Here is a 12,001-nt window from a genome sequence, read left to right as displayed (position 1 = left end):
CCGCTGTCTCTTTACTCTGCTCCGTCAGCTTTGCCTCCAAACAGGATTGTACTGTTGGGTAGTACTTCAGTTTGTCTCTATAGGTATCTTTTGTTTTGTTTTATTTTTTTAGAAGTAACTTGGTGATTCAGTTGTCTTTGCTCAGATCAGGTGCACTGCGAGCCTCTTCTTTCTGAAAAACAAATGGGACAATGCTAACACATAAACATAGAGACAAGTATTTTGGGTTACTCAGTCAAGTCTCTGGTAAGGTTTATCACTATTGGCTTAATGTGTTTGTTTTAAACACATCCATAGTTCCATCTTTACAATTATGCATGACTAAGCATTGCTTTTAAGCTACATTTTCTAGTAGCGTTTCTAAAACCTCTACACATGTAGGAATTTGTGAAAATGTCAACAAAATGATGCATAAGACATCTTTCATATTTATTAGAAATGAAACCATTGCATTTTGGGTTTGGATATGTACAGCCATGGCCATAAGTTTGGACACAAGTACCATGACGCTTGTGAATCTTAGAAAATACCACAAAATTGTCACAACACAACTCCTGAGAACTATATTAAGTTTCATATTTAAAAAAACATCAAAGGAGTTTGGTGTCATTTTGTTATTCTTACCAAATTCGGTTGTGAAAGTACTGCATTTTTTTTGTTATTTTCTTCTAATATGTTTTGGGAACAAAGTTGTTCCAATTGTTGGAATTTATTGATAATATTATATCCCTTGTTGATTTGATGACTAAACTGGTGCTGTCAAAAAATATTAGTTATGTTCTGTCATAGACATCAAAACAGACATAGTAAGTCATGCTGTGTCCAAACTTATGGCCATGGCTGTACAATATGTAAGCAACTTTGAATACATCATCTTGATAATCACATCTGGTCTGTGTGTTTCCTCATTTACACCTGATAAAATGTTATCTTTGTGTCAGTTGTGCCTAGAATTTGATTTAATCTCACCATGCAAATTAGTTGAGTGTGTTTGACTGACTTGTATTGTTACTTCTACTGCATGCAATGCATGCTTAAGTTAGGAAAGAAAGGAGAAGTGACCCTTCAACTTGTGGCAGTTTTCTTCAGAATGTGACTGAGATCGAACCACAGTACAAGACCACCTCTAAATGTGGTCCTCCTGAACTGATTGTATTGATATTGTGTGTACTTTTTTAATTTTAGGTTTTCTAGAATATGACAAATTAATCGATTTCAAATTGCTTTGTGAAAATAAAAATTGCAAATCACAAAGGTTGCAAGTTAAAATAGAAGTGTGACTACCAAATTAATCTAAAGCTGTTTGGCCTTCGACTTTAAGAATACTGTTCCCAATGAAAATGGTGGTGGAAGCATCATGCTGTGGGGCTGTTGTGCCGCCTCAGACACAGGGAACCTTGTTCAGGTGCATGGCATTATCCATCCATCCATCCATTCTCTATACGCCGCTTTATCCTCATTAGGGTCGCGGGGGTGCTGGAGCCTATCCCAGCTGACTCGGGCAAAGGCAGGGGACACCCTGGACAGGTCGCCAGTCTGCCACAGGGCTACATATACAGACAACAATCACACTCACATTCATACCTACGGGCAATTTAGAATAATCAAACTCCACTTTAAGAACATGCAAACTCCATGCAGAAAGATCCCAGGCCCACCCCAGGATTTGAACCGGGAATCTTCTTGCTGCAAGGTGAAAGTGCCTAACCACTACTGCACTGTGCAGCCCTGCATGGCATTATTAACAAAGAAAATTATGTTGACATTTTGAAGAATAATATGAAGAAATCTGCTCTTAGTCTAGGCCTAGGTCATCGCTGGCTCTTCCAACAAGACAATGACCCAAAGCATGCATCAAAATTGGTCCTGTTCTTAAAGGACACCAAAACAAAGGTCCTGGAAGTGGCCTGCACAGAGCCCAGATCTCAATTCTAATGAGAATCTGTGACGGGTGCTCAAAGTGGATGTCCATGCTCAGAAACCATGCAATTTGGACTAGCTGGAACAATTGCATTGGAAGAATGCTCCAAAATACCTTGAGATACATGTGCCAACCTAGTTAAGAAACTATTCCAAGGAGTGTTGTCAGTTGTGACTCAGAAAGGGTACACTATTGACTATTAATGGCCAGGGTGCTAAGATTTTTCTTGTGTCATTTTTGCCTTGTTTCAACTCCATTGCAACAATAAAATATCCTATTCAAACTTAGTAAACATTTTGTCTTTATTATTTTGGAAACAAAAAAACTACAAACACTAGTCGTTACTGGTCATTTCTCCATGGAGAAATCAAGGCTTTTTGTCTGATCTAATAATTTTGGTCTCAACTGTACCTGCAACTACAGACACTTTTAATGTGCAACACTGAACCCTGAAAAAAACTTGTGTGGAGCTTGATGCTGATTGTTTAAACTCAGAGAAGGAAACGCTGATTGGCTAAAGTTGGAGTGGACAACATGCATTATTTTTTCTTTGATATTGTTGTTGAGTAGCAGATTTCTCCTGTCTAAACATTACCATCAACAATGTAAAATCTGCCATAAGAATAATATAGCATACACTTCATTGCTGTTTTTCCTAATGCATGCAGAACTGGAGGTAATCCACTGACTACTACTTGTTTTCTTTCTGTGCCTCAAAGTTAATGTTGCAGTGAAAGTTGGTGGATTTTGTACTGCAATGGAAACAGGATGGTTGATGGGGCTGATTTAGGGGGTGGTGCTGTACACCAATGTCCCAAAAGTTCTTTCTCACTGGAGAGGCCTGGACAACATGTTTGATTGTCTGTCACCAGAATGTGTTACACCAGGTTAATCAGGTACTATTTGGTCAAAAGTGTCAGGTCTTAGTATGCACAATTCCTTGCTTGACCAAATGCATGATGCTCACAACCAATTTTGAAAGTGTTGTTACATGGCAAGAGTGAAGGTGGAAAAGCTACTCTTTCAGAGTCTCAGATTCATGCACAGGTCATTGCTTGTCAAAATGCAGGAGAACTTGTCAGCAGGGTAATCAAGCATTTGGCAGAAGTATCCGTGGGGTGCAGAAGTGTTTTTAAAGATACAACAAAGTAGGATCTTTCAAAGACTTGCCTCGCTGAGGACGTCAACCTGGTCTAAAAAACAAGAGCCAAGGATTTGATGAGAAAGGCAAGGGTAAAGACACCAGTCATGCTGGCACTCAGACACTGAAAGTCTTGTGTGGCAGGAACGGCTCAGTCCATCTCCACAGCTGTATTAGAACAAGTGTGCGCAGCTGGGAGTCATCATCTTGGATGCACCTGGTTTTACTGGGCGGTGCTACACTCCATGATATCAGGGAGGGCTCCTCTACCTGGAGCTGAAGTGTTTCAGCAGTGTTGTTTGCTGTGGCAGTCTCGAGATGCTGGCGGAGTATTTTTCTACCCTACCTGTCAGAAGTCGGCCCATATCCTGGCCGAGGTTGGGAGCTGGGTGTGTGTGTGGCTTCGGAGCTGGGCATAACGAGGCATCGCGTTGGATTTTTTGAGGGATCATGCAGGTTGCAGGTCCTCTGCGGCTGTCTCCCCTGTGCCTGAGGAGCTGCAGCGTTATCACGAGCAGCTCTACACCTGAAGCAAGCTGCTGCTGTTCTGTCTCTGCGATTATTTCAGCAAGTCTCAGCTCATCGGAATTGCTGCCTCGGTTCTATGATGTTTTAAAGACGATCCTGGTGTGCGCGTGCCCTGTCGCCTGGCCACGCCCGTTGTATTGTTTTGTTAAAATTATTAGTATTGGGATTATTTTTTTCTGAGTTGTGATTGTTGGTTTTTTCTCTTTTTTTGTGATTCTGTGTTGGTTTTCCGGTTATTTTCTTTGGATTTTATATGATTGCTTTTTGTTTTGATTTTTTTTTTTTGGGGGGGGGGGGGGGGGGGGGGGGGGGGGGGGGGGGGGGGGGGGGGGGGGGGGGGGGGGGGGGGGGGGGGGGGGGGGGGGGGGGGGGGGGGGGCGGGAGTGTGTGGGCAGGGGGGGGGGACGGGGGCGAGGAGAGTGTGGGTGGGCGGGGAGGGGGGGGGGCGTGGGAGGGGGTGGTGTGAGGGGGGGGGGGGTGGCGGAGGGGAAGTGAGCAGGTGGCCTGCCTGTCTTGTGGCACCGCCACTCAAGTTTTGTTTTTTTTAAAATTTTGCAATATTGTTATTTTAACAGATTGAATATTTGGTAAAAAAAAAAAAAAAAAAAAGTGCCACACCTTGGCGTCACACGTCTGTCTCCAGTGTCTCTCGTACACTGTGTGACCTCTTCCTGAATTGGAGTGGTGGTTCCTCTGGTAGGATTTCCTGGGGGTGAAATTCCCCAGGTGGCGTTGTTGGCAATTTGATAACTAGCCTGAATACCTCAACCCTCGTGGTATTGCCACACTTGGAAAAAATGCTTTTAAGAGCGCTGTGTATCGTTTTTTTTGTTTGTTTTTTTTTAACAGAAACTGGAGCTGAAAGCTTACAAGAGGCAACATACCTGCAACTTAGGAACTGCGAAAGGAGAAGAGACTCTTTGCAAAGAAGTACATAACCCTGACTCCAAAAGACTGGGAGAATTGGATTTCTCTGATGAATGCCCTCTCTACCTATTCTGACACACGACAGCCAAAATAGACATGATGAAAAGTACCATCTTTTGAGCAAGTGAAATTCAGTGCCCATGGCATGGTTTGTGGGGCTGTCTGCTTCAGGTCTCTCAGAGCTGCACATTGTTCCTCAAGGTACATTCTCCTCAAAGTATTGGAACAGCGAGGTCAGTTCCTTTGTTTTTGCTAAAGACTGAAAACATTTGAGTTGACACCAAAAAATACGGAGAGAAGAGATTCACATTTCAAGCTTTTGTTTCCAGGTATTTACATCTGGATCTGATACACAACTTAGAAGATGACATTATTTATAAGAGAACACCAAACTTTAGGTGAGCAAAAGTACTGGAACAGATTGACTTAAAATGAATAAGACTTAATATTTAGTTGTAAATCCTTTGCTTGCAATTACTTCATCAACTTGTGACCCATTGACGTCACCAACTTTTGCAATCTTCTTTTGTGATGGTTTTCAGGCTTTCACCACAGCCTCTTTCAGTTGTTTTGGTGGGTTACTCCCTTCAGTCTGCTCTTCTTCTTTTTTTTTTTAGACAAAATGCAGTTCTATAGGGTTTAAGTCTGGAGATTGACTTGGCCAGTCTAAAACCACCTATGTTTGCCCCTTTTTTCAAGATGGCACCGGTGAGTGCTGCAGCCATCATACCTGCTCCAGCATTGCTACAACTTTTTAAAATGTTATTTAACTTTTGCACGGCATTCACCATGGCGTGTCCTGATCATATCAAATACGACAGAAACACACTAACGCACTAGTGGTTTATCACCATATTCTCGATATTCTTGAACATTTACTGCCGATGCTCCTGGCTCAGCGAGATCGCTGCAGTGCCCCTCCAACAACAACAAAGGACGCCAGAAGCATAACAGGCCCTGGGGGAAACAAGCTGGCATTAGGAACAGGCTGAGGCTACAAGTACACTGGTCCCTCCTTGCAAATGTCCAGTCTCTGGACAACAAGCTGGACGAGCACAGAGCTCCAGAAGGACACAAGAGACTGCAACATAAACTACCTCACGGAGACCATGGCTCACACTCACGATCCCGAACCATGCCATTCAACCAGCAGAGTTCTTCACAGTTCATTGTATGGACAGAACGGCTGAGTCGTGAAAGTCTGAAGGTATGGGTGTCTCTCATATCCAACAACTAGTGCAGAGATGTTGTTTATCTGTCAAAGTCCTGCTTGCCCAACCTTAAACTTTAAACAATCAGATGCTGGCCTTTCTACCTCTCCTGGGAATTCACCTTTGTTATTCTCAGTGACGTCGACATTCACCTGCAAGGCGGAGCCGAGCTACATGAGTCTATTCCAGCTACCTGGCTAACCACCGGGAAGCTGCTCTCATCATGGCTGGGGGATTTTACCAGTGTCAACCTGTGGAAGGTGATGCTGGACGTTCGCCAGCACATCACCTTCCCCACCAAAGGAGATTGAACCTTGGACCACTGGTATTCTCCTTCAGAGATGCCTATGCAGTAAAGACTCGACCACCGTTTGAGAGGTCAGACCATGCCTCCATCCCCCGTCTGCCCAGGTACAAGCAGCGACTGAAGTGAACAGCTCGGGTCGCCCCTGCAGGATGGCTTGGAGACAGTGGACTGGGGAATGTTCCAGCGCAACTCTGGTGACAACATTTGCATGTTTACGGAGATGGTTGTGGGATTTATTGGGAAATTAGTGGAAGACACTATCCCCAAAAGAACTATCAGGGAGTTTCCCAATCAGAAGCCATGGATGAACAAAGGCATCCGCGACGCTCTGAAGTCCCGATCCGCCGCCTACAACGCAAGACTCACTACTGGAGACATTAAACCTTACCAAGCCACTACGTACAGTGTCCGCAGAGCCGTGAGGAAAGCCAAACAGAGGTAATACTACTACTAATATTTTATTTGTATAGCACCTTTCAGAAGAACATTCACAAAGTGCTTTGACAGGCAAAATATAGTGATAAAGAGAAATGAAAGAGAACTTTACTAGGAGGTCCGTAAAAGCGGGCTTTATGAAGTGATTTAAAAGAATTTACTGATTCGGCGAGCCTTACCTTCTCAGGCACGTCATTCCAAAGCCAAGGGGCCCCTGATGGAGAACGCCCCAGTCACCCTTGGATTCAAGCCTCGACTTTGAACAACTAGGAGGGACGCACCCAAGGATCTAATGCTGCGCGAGCGGATGTACGCGGTTAACATGTTAAAATATAGTCAGGGCAAGGCCCTGGCAAGCTTTAAATGGTGATCATAAAATCTTAAAATCAATTCTAATTCAGACAGACAGGCAGCCAGTGGAGGGAAGCCAGAACAGGGGAGATGTGCTGTCATCTGTTCAAACCAGTAAGAAGCTGAGCTGCTGCCTTCTGGACCAGTTGGAGGCGGGAGAGGGATTCTGTGGAATGCTGGATAAAAGAGAGTTAAAGACGGGAAAATATGAGGGCATGGATGATTTTTTCCAAGGTCTGACCGAGGGAGGGATTTGATTTTGGCAATGGTTCTAAACTGGAGGAAGCAGGACTGGATGATTTTGTTGATGTGGGATGTGACACTGAGGTCAGGGTCAAATCGGATGCCTAGAAGTCTGGCAACTGGCTTACATTTGTAGATAGTGGACTGAGGATGTTGCCGAGACGCTGTTGTGGGGATTTGCAGGGGTTAACCGTGATTTCAGATTTGGAGTTGATTAATTGTAAGAAGTTTTGTGCCATCCAACAGTTTGTATCGTTATAACAGTTACAAACAGATGCTAGGCTTTCAGCAGGTCCTCAGCGGGAGGAATGTCTGTGTGACGCCCGCGTAGCAATAAAAGGAAACATTGTGACACGTGATAATTTGATGAGTGGGAGCATTTAAGTAGAGAATAAAATTGGGTCTAAATTGAACCTTGTAGTATACTACAAGTAATGGAGCTGAGGAGGAGGAGTGGAGTCACCTATGGTGACTGAAAAGGTTCTGTTTAAAAGATAAGGATAAAACCAATCAAGTGCAGTATCTCTGACACCGACCCAGGATCTAAGACAGTCGATTAAAATGGTGTGGTCTACTGTGTCAAAGGCTGCACTTAAGTCTAAAAGAATTAAAATTGCGCTCTCTCTCTCACTTTGAGGAGGGCAGTTTTCTGTGCTGTGAAGAGCTCTAAAACCTGATTGAAATTTTTCAAAGATGTCATTTTGACACATAAATGATAAAAGTTGGGTAGAAACTACTTTCTGTAAAACTTCGGATAAAATGGAAGTTTGGAGATCGGTCTAAATTGTTCAGAACAGAGGGGTCAAGGTTGGGTTTCTTTCGAAGCGCCTGCGACCACAGCAGGCTGAAAGCAAAGGGTAAATGACCAGTTAAAAGGGAACTGTCAATAATCGATAAAATGCTTGGCCAAAGAGTGTCAATAACTTCTTTAAGAAATGTTGTGACATATAAAGCTCTTAACAACCATCTCCATCATATCTTAAAGACCTGATAGTACCCATATTATCCTAGCAGACTCTTCACTCTCATACTGCAGGCTTACTTGTTGTTCCTAGAATTTCTAAGTAAAATGGGAGGCAGAGCTTCAGTTATCAGGCGCCTCTCCTGTGGAACCAGCTCCCAGTTTGGGTTTGGAGGCAGAACACCCTCTCTGTTTTAAGTCCAGGCTTTAAAACCTTCCTTTTGACAAGGCTTGTATTTAGGGCTGACTCGAGTGATCCTGAGGGGGTTAGCTGGAGGCTTCCTCTTAGACGTTCCTTAGTTTTGCCCTAGTTATTCTGCTATAGGCCTAGGCTCCTGGGGACCTCTCCTGATGCACTGAGCCCTTCTCTGTCTTCTCTATCTACCTTTATATTGAATATATATACTGCTATTGCATTACACTAACTCTGTTTCTCCTGTGTTCTTTCCTCCAAGTGTCCCTGGTGCCAGAGCTGGATACTTCAGGTCTGCAGTTGCTGTCCCACCAACCGGTCTAGTCTCCATCATGTCCACTGTGGGATGCTGCTGCTGACCTTCCTCTAGCCCATTGCTTCCAGCGGCCCATTTCCACCAGTCTACTCTGCATCACCCTCACTTTACTTGAATATGCTCTCTACATATTTTTGAGTTTCCTACCAGCTTTATATGTAGTATATTGCCAGAGCTGTACATCATAACAGTAAACTATGAATCAGGTTCAATGTTAGCTTCTACTTTGTATCGTCTGTCTTATCATGCATGTATCAGATTGTATGTTTTATGTTCCCTCTTCCCTCCCCCCTTTCTACCTCTACCCTCTCTACCTCTCTTCTTCTACCTTCCTGTCCCTCTCAACCCGCCCGGCCAGCAGGCAGATGGGTACCCCCATATAAAGAGCCGGCTTCTGCTCAAGGTTTTTTTCCCTATTAAAGGGTGTTTCCTTTTCACTGTAGCCTTTGGGCTTGCTCTGGGGGTCATTCATCATGGGTTCTGTAAAGCATCTTGAGGCATTTGACTGTAATTGGCGCTATATAAATTGAACTGAACTGAACTGAACTGAACTGAATTGAATTGAATTGTGGGAATGCTGTCGAGACTGCACGAGGTTGGGTTTCATCTTATTTATGATGCCAATTATATGGGACAATGAAACCGTTCTGAAATTGTTGAAATATGAAAAAATGTGCTGAGTAGAAGATAAAAGACCGACAGGCAGGGTAATCGACTGCCTGATTTCATTAACTTTGTCAGTAAAACACTGCAAAAAATGTTTCACAGGTTTCTTGGGAGGGATCAATAAGTAACAGGAGGAGAAGACAATAAGATAATTATTGTTTTGAATAAAAATCTGGGATTAGAATGGTTTGGCAAAAATCAACTTAGAAAAAAAGGCTGCTCTTGCTTCTTTAACTGCAGTTTGATACTTTTTCATAGCATCTTTCCAAATTTCATAAATACATGTAAGCCAGACTTCTTCCATTTCCTTTCCTTCTTTCTGCAGTCTCTTTTAAACTCTTGTGTGGTTTCATTAAGTCAGGGCTGTAGTGTGTGTGGTATCTGATCTGTTACATGCATTACTTATTAAGTTAGTAGTATAGAATCTGTTTGTTTGTTCTGGTATTTGATATGAGTTGCTTGTTATATGTAGTGTTTGCTCTGGTGTCTCTGACCACAGATGGAACCTGCATTATATTCTACCCATAGCCATGGGAAAGTGTTCTTCTGTTTACAGAGCCCTGCTGGAGGTGTTTTATGAGGGTTCTTCTGTCCAAAACACTGATTTAGGGATTCTTCAGCTGTTGTAGACAAGGGGGAGTTGTTTGGGGATGCTCTCTGCTTTCCCTATATGGTAGGCAATAAAGAACCATTTTGTTTTAACCCCTCCTATATGTTGAAACCTATAAAAGTGATCGCTGGCTATTGTCAAGCAAGGAGGATTCAATTGGCCGCTTCCTTCCAGGCAGGTTCTGTTGTACTGATGCTGGCTCCTTTCCTTTAATAAATACTTTTAAAGATTAGTGTCATGGACATTTTCTCCTTCACCTGCACATCATGGACACCAGAGAGAGAAACACGACAAATTTGGCATACGAACAGGATCAGAGGCGGCGTTCTTTGGCAGCCTGCAGCCCCTTGGTCGCTTTTCTCCGTCCTGATACGACGCGTCGGGTGAGCTGGTTCTCACTTTATTTGGGATGATTGATTTGCTCATGGGTGCTGTGGGGTTGTTGCTGATGCGCTGCACTGTCAGAATTCAGTGCACTGGTGTCCTGTGGTGCATGGTGTTTTGGAGCGATGTTCGGTCTAAATTGGGGTTTATTGCGCATAAATTGTGAGGAATAGAATAGAGTAGATAGAAAAAGTTGGGATAAGAGAATAAAAGTTGAAGAAAGAGAAATAGATGTTAGAGTGAAATGGTTAAATGTAGAATAGCAGAACAAGTAACAATGGAGCAAGCTCAAAGACCATGCAAGTGTAACAGGACAGGCCTGAATGTTGTTAACGGTAAGACATGAGGGAGTTAGAAGCTTTATGTGAACGCTGGCTGAGTAGTCAAAATTGGCGTTTAAAAATAAAAGAGGATAGAGTAGATTTACCTTTGGGGCCCAAAGGTCAATTGGCGAACTAAAATATAGAGAAGAAGAGATGAAATGAGAAGAGAATAAGAGGCCTAAAGGAAAATAAAGGAAATAGGATAATATAGAGGAATGGAAAGCCGCAAATCTGGATTAAAAGCCCTCTTAGAGGCAGTTTAGTATACTGGCCGAAAACCTATTATATGTGAGCACATGTAGTAGGTCAGTTCCATATAAAGAGAAAGGGAACTGGGGGTGTAGATTTACTTTAGTCATAGATAAAGCACTTTAAAGTTCCGGCCGTAGACGTATGGTTTCCTAAAGTAGCTTTTTGACTGAGTTGTTTATGCTCCATGGTAGCACAAATTTAGGTGATAAGGAAAAAAGAGTGAAAAGATGAAAAGAGAAAAGAGAAGAAGAGAAAAGTTCCGGCTGAAAGCATGCTTTTTAGGATATGTGTGAATGACTTGACTCTGGAGTCGGATGCTGATTGTGTGTTTGGGTGATGTTGAATAGGCCTGTGTTTTTTATTTAGTGAGTTTGAGTTGTTTGATTGTGTGATGAATGTGTGTGTTTTGTTCTCTGAGTTTGTGTGGCGCCTGTGTCTGCATTGGGGTCTGGGTCTGGAGTGCACGCCAGCCCCTCCCTGATGTGTGTGTGTCTTTGTGTGAGCTGTGTGTGTGTGTGGTGTGTTGTGTGTGTGTGTGTGTGTGTGTGTGTGAGAGAGAGAGATCTCTGTGGTGCTTGTTTGGGAGAAATTTGGCCAAAATGAGAGGGTTAAAAGATAAATAAGTAGATGATGAATACATAAATAATATAGGGGATATTACTAATTGAGTCGACTTGTGTAACTGATATATAGATAATAGATTTCTTATTAAATAAATATAGAGAGGTGTGATTGGTTACAGAAGAGTTGTTGACATGTGAGGAGAGTTTGCCATCTCAGTGTTGATACCTAGGATCCCTTCTACGGGGGGACGTTTATGATTTTGTAAGACCTTATGAGCCTTATAGGAGGACTATTTAGTTGATAATATGTTTGGCCTTATAGAGGATGTATATACATCTGAGAATTATATCTGAGCCTTTGTGGAGTCTGAGGAGGAGGAGAGACCAGTGAGGATATTCTGTGTGCATGAGCATGCATAATATTGATGATTAATGTAACAGAGGAAGACATTTTCTGATGAGTTTGTTAGAATTGGGGAAAATAGAGTCTGATTTCTATAGGGGTTAGTAGATTGGCTGATTGATTGGTGTTCAGTTTCTCTCTGTCTGTTGTTTATTTCTGCATGTGTGTGTGTGACTGCATTGGAGGAGACTTTGAATAACCAATGTGGAGTCTTATTGAGAATGATGATGCAGAACAGGGGTTGGAGACTTATTACTCTGGTAACG

Source organism: Acanthochromis polyacanthus, chromosome 14, assembly GCF_021347895.1.
Source record: "Acanthochromis polyacanthus isolate Apoly-LR-REF ecotype Palm Island chromosome 14, KAUST_Apoly_ChrSc, whole genome shotgun sequence".
NCBI classification, from domain to species: Eukaryota; Metazoa; Chordata; class Actinopteri; family Pomacentridae; genus Acanthochromis; species Acanthochromis polyacanthus.
Note: the sequence above shows the minus strand (reverse complement) of the source record.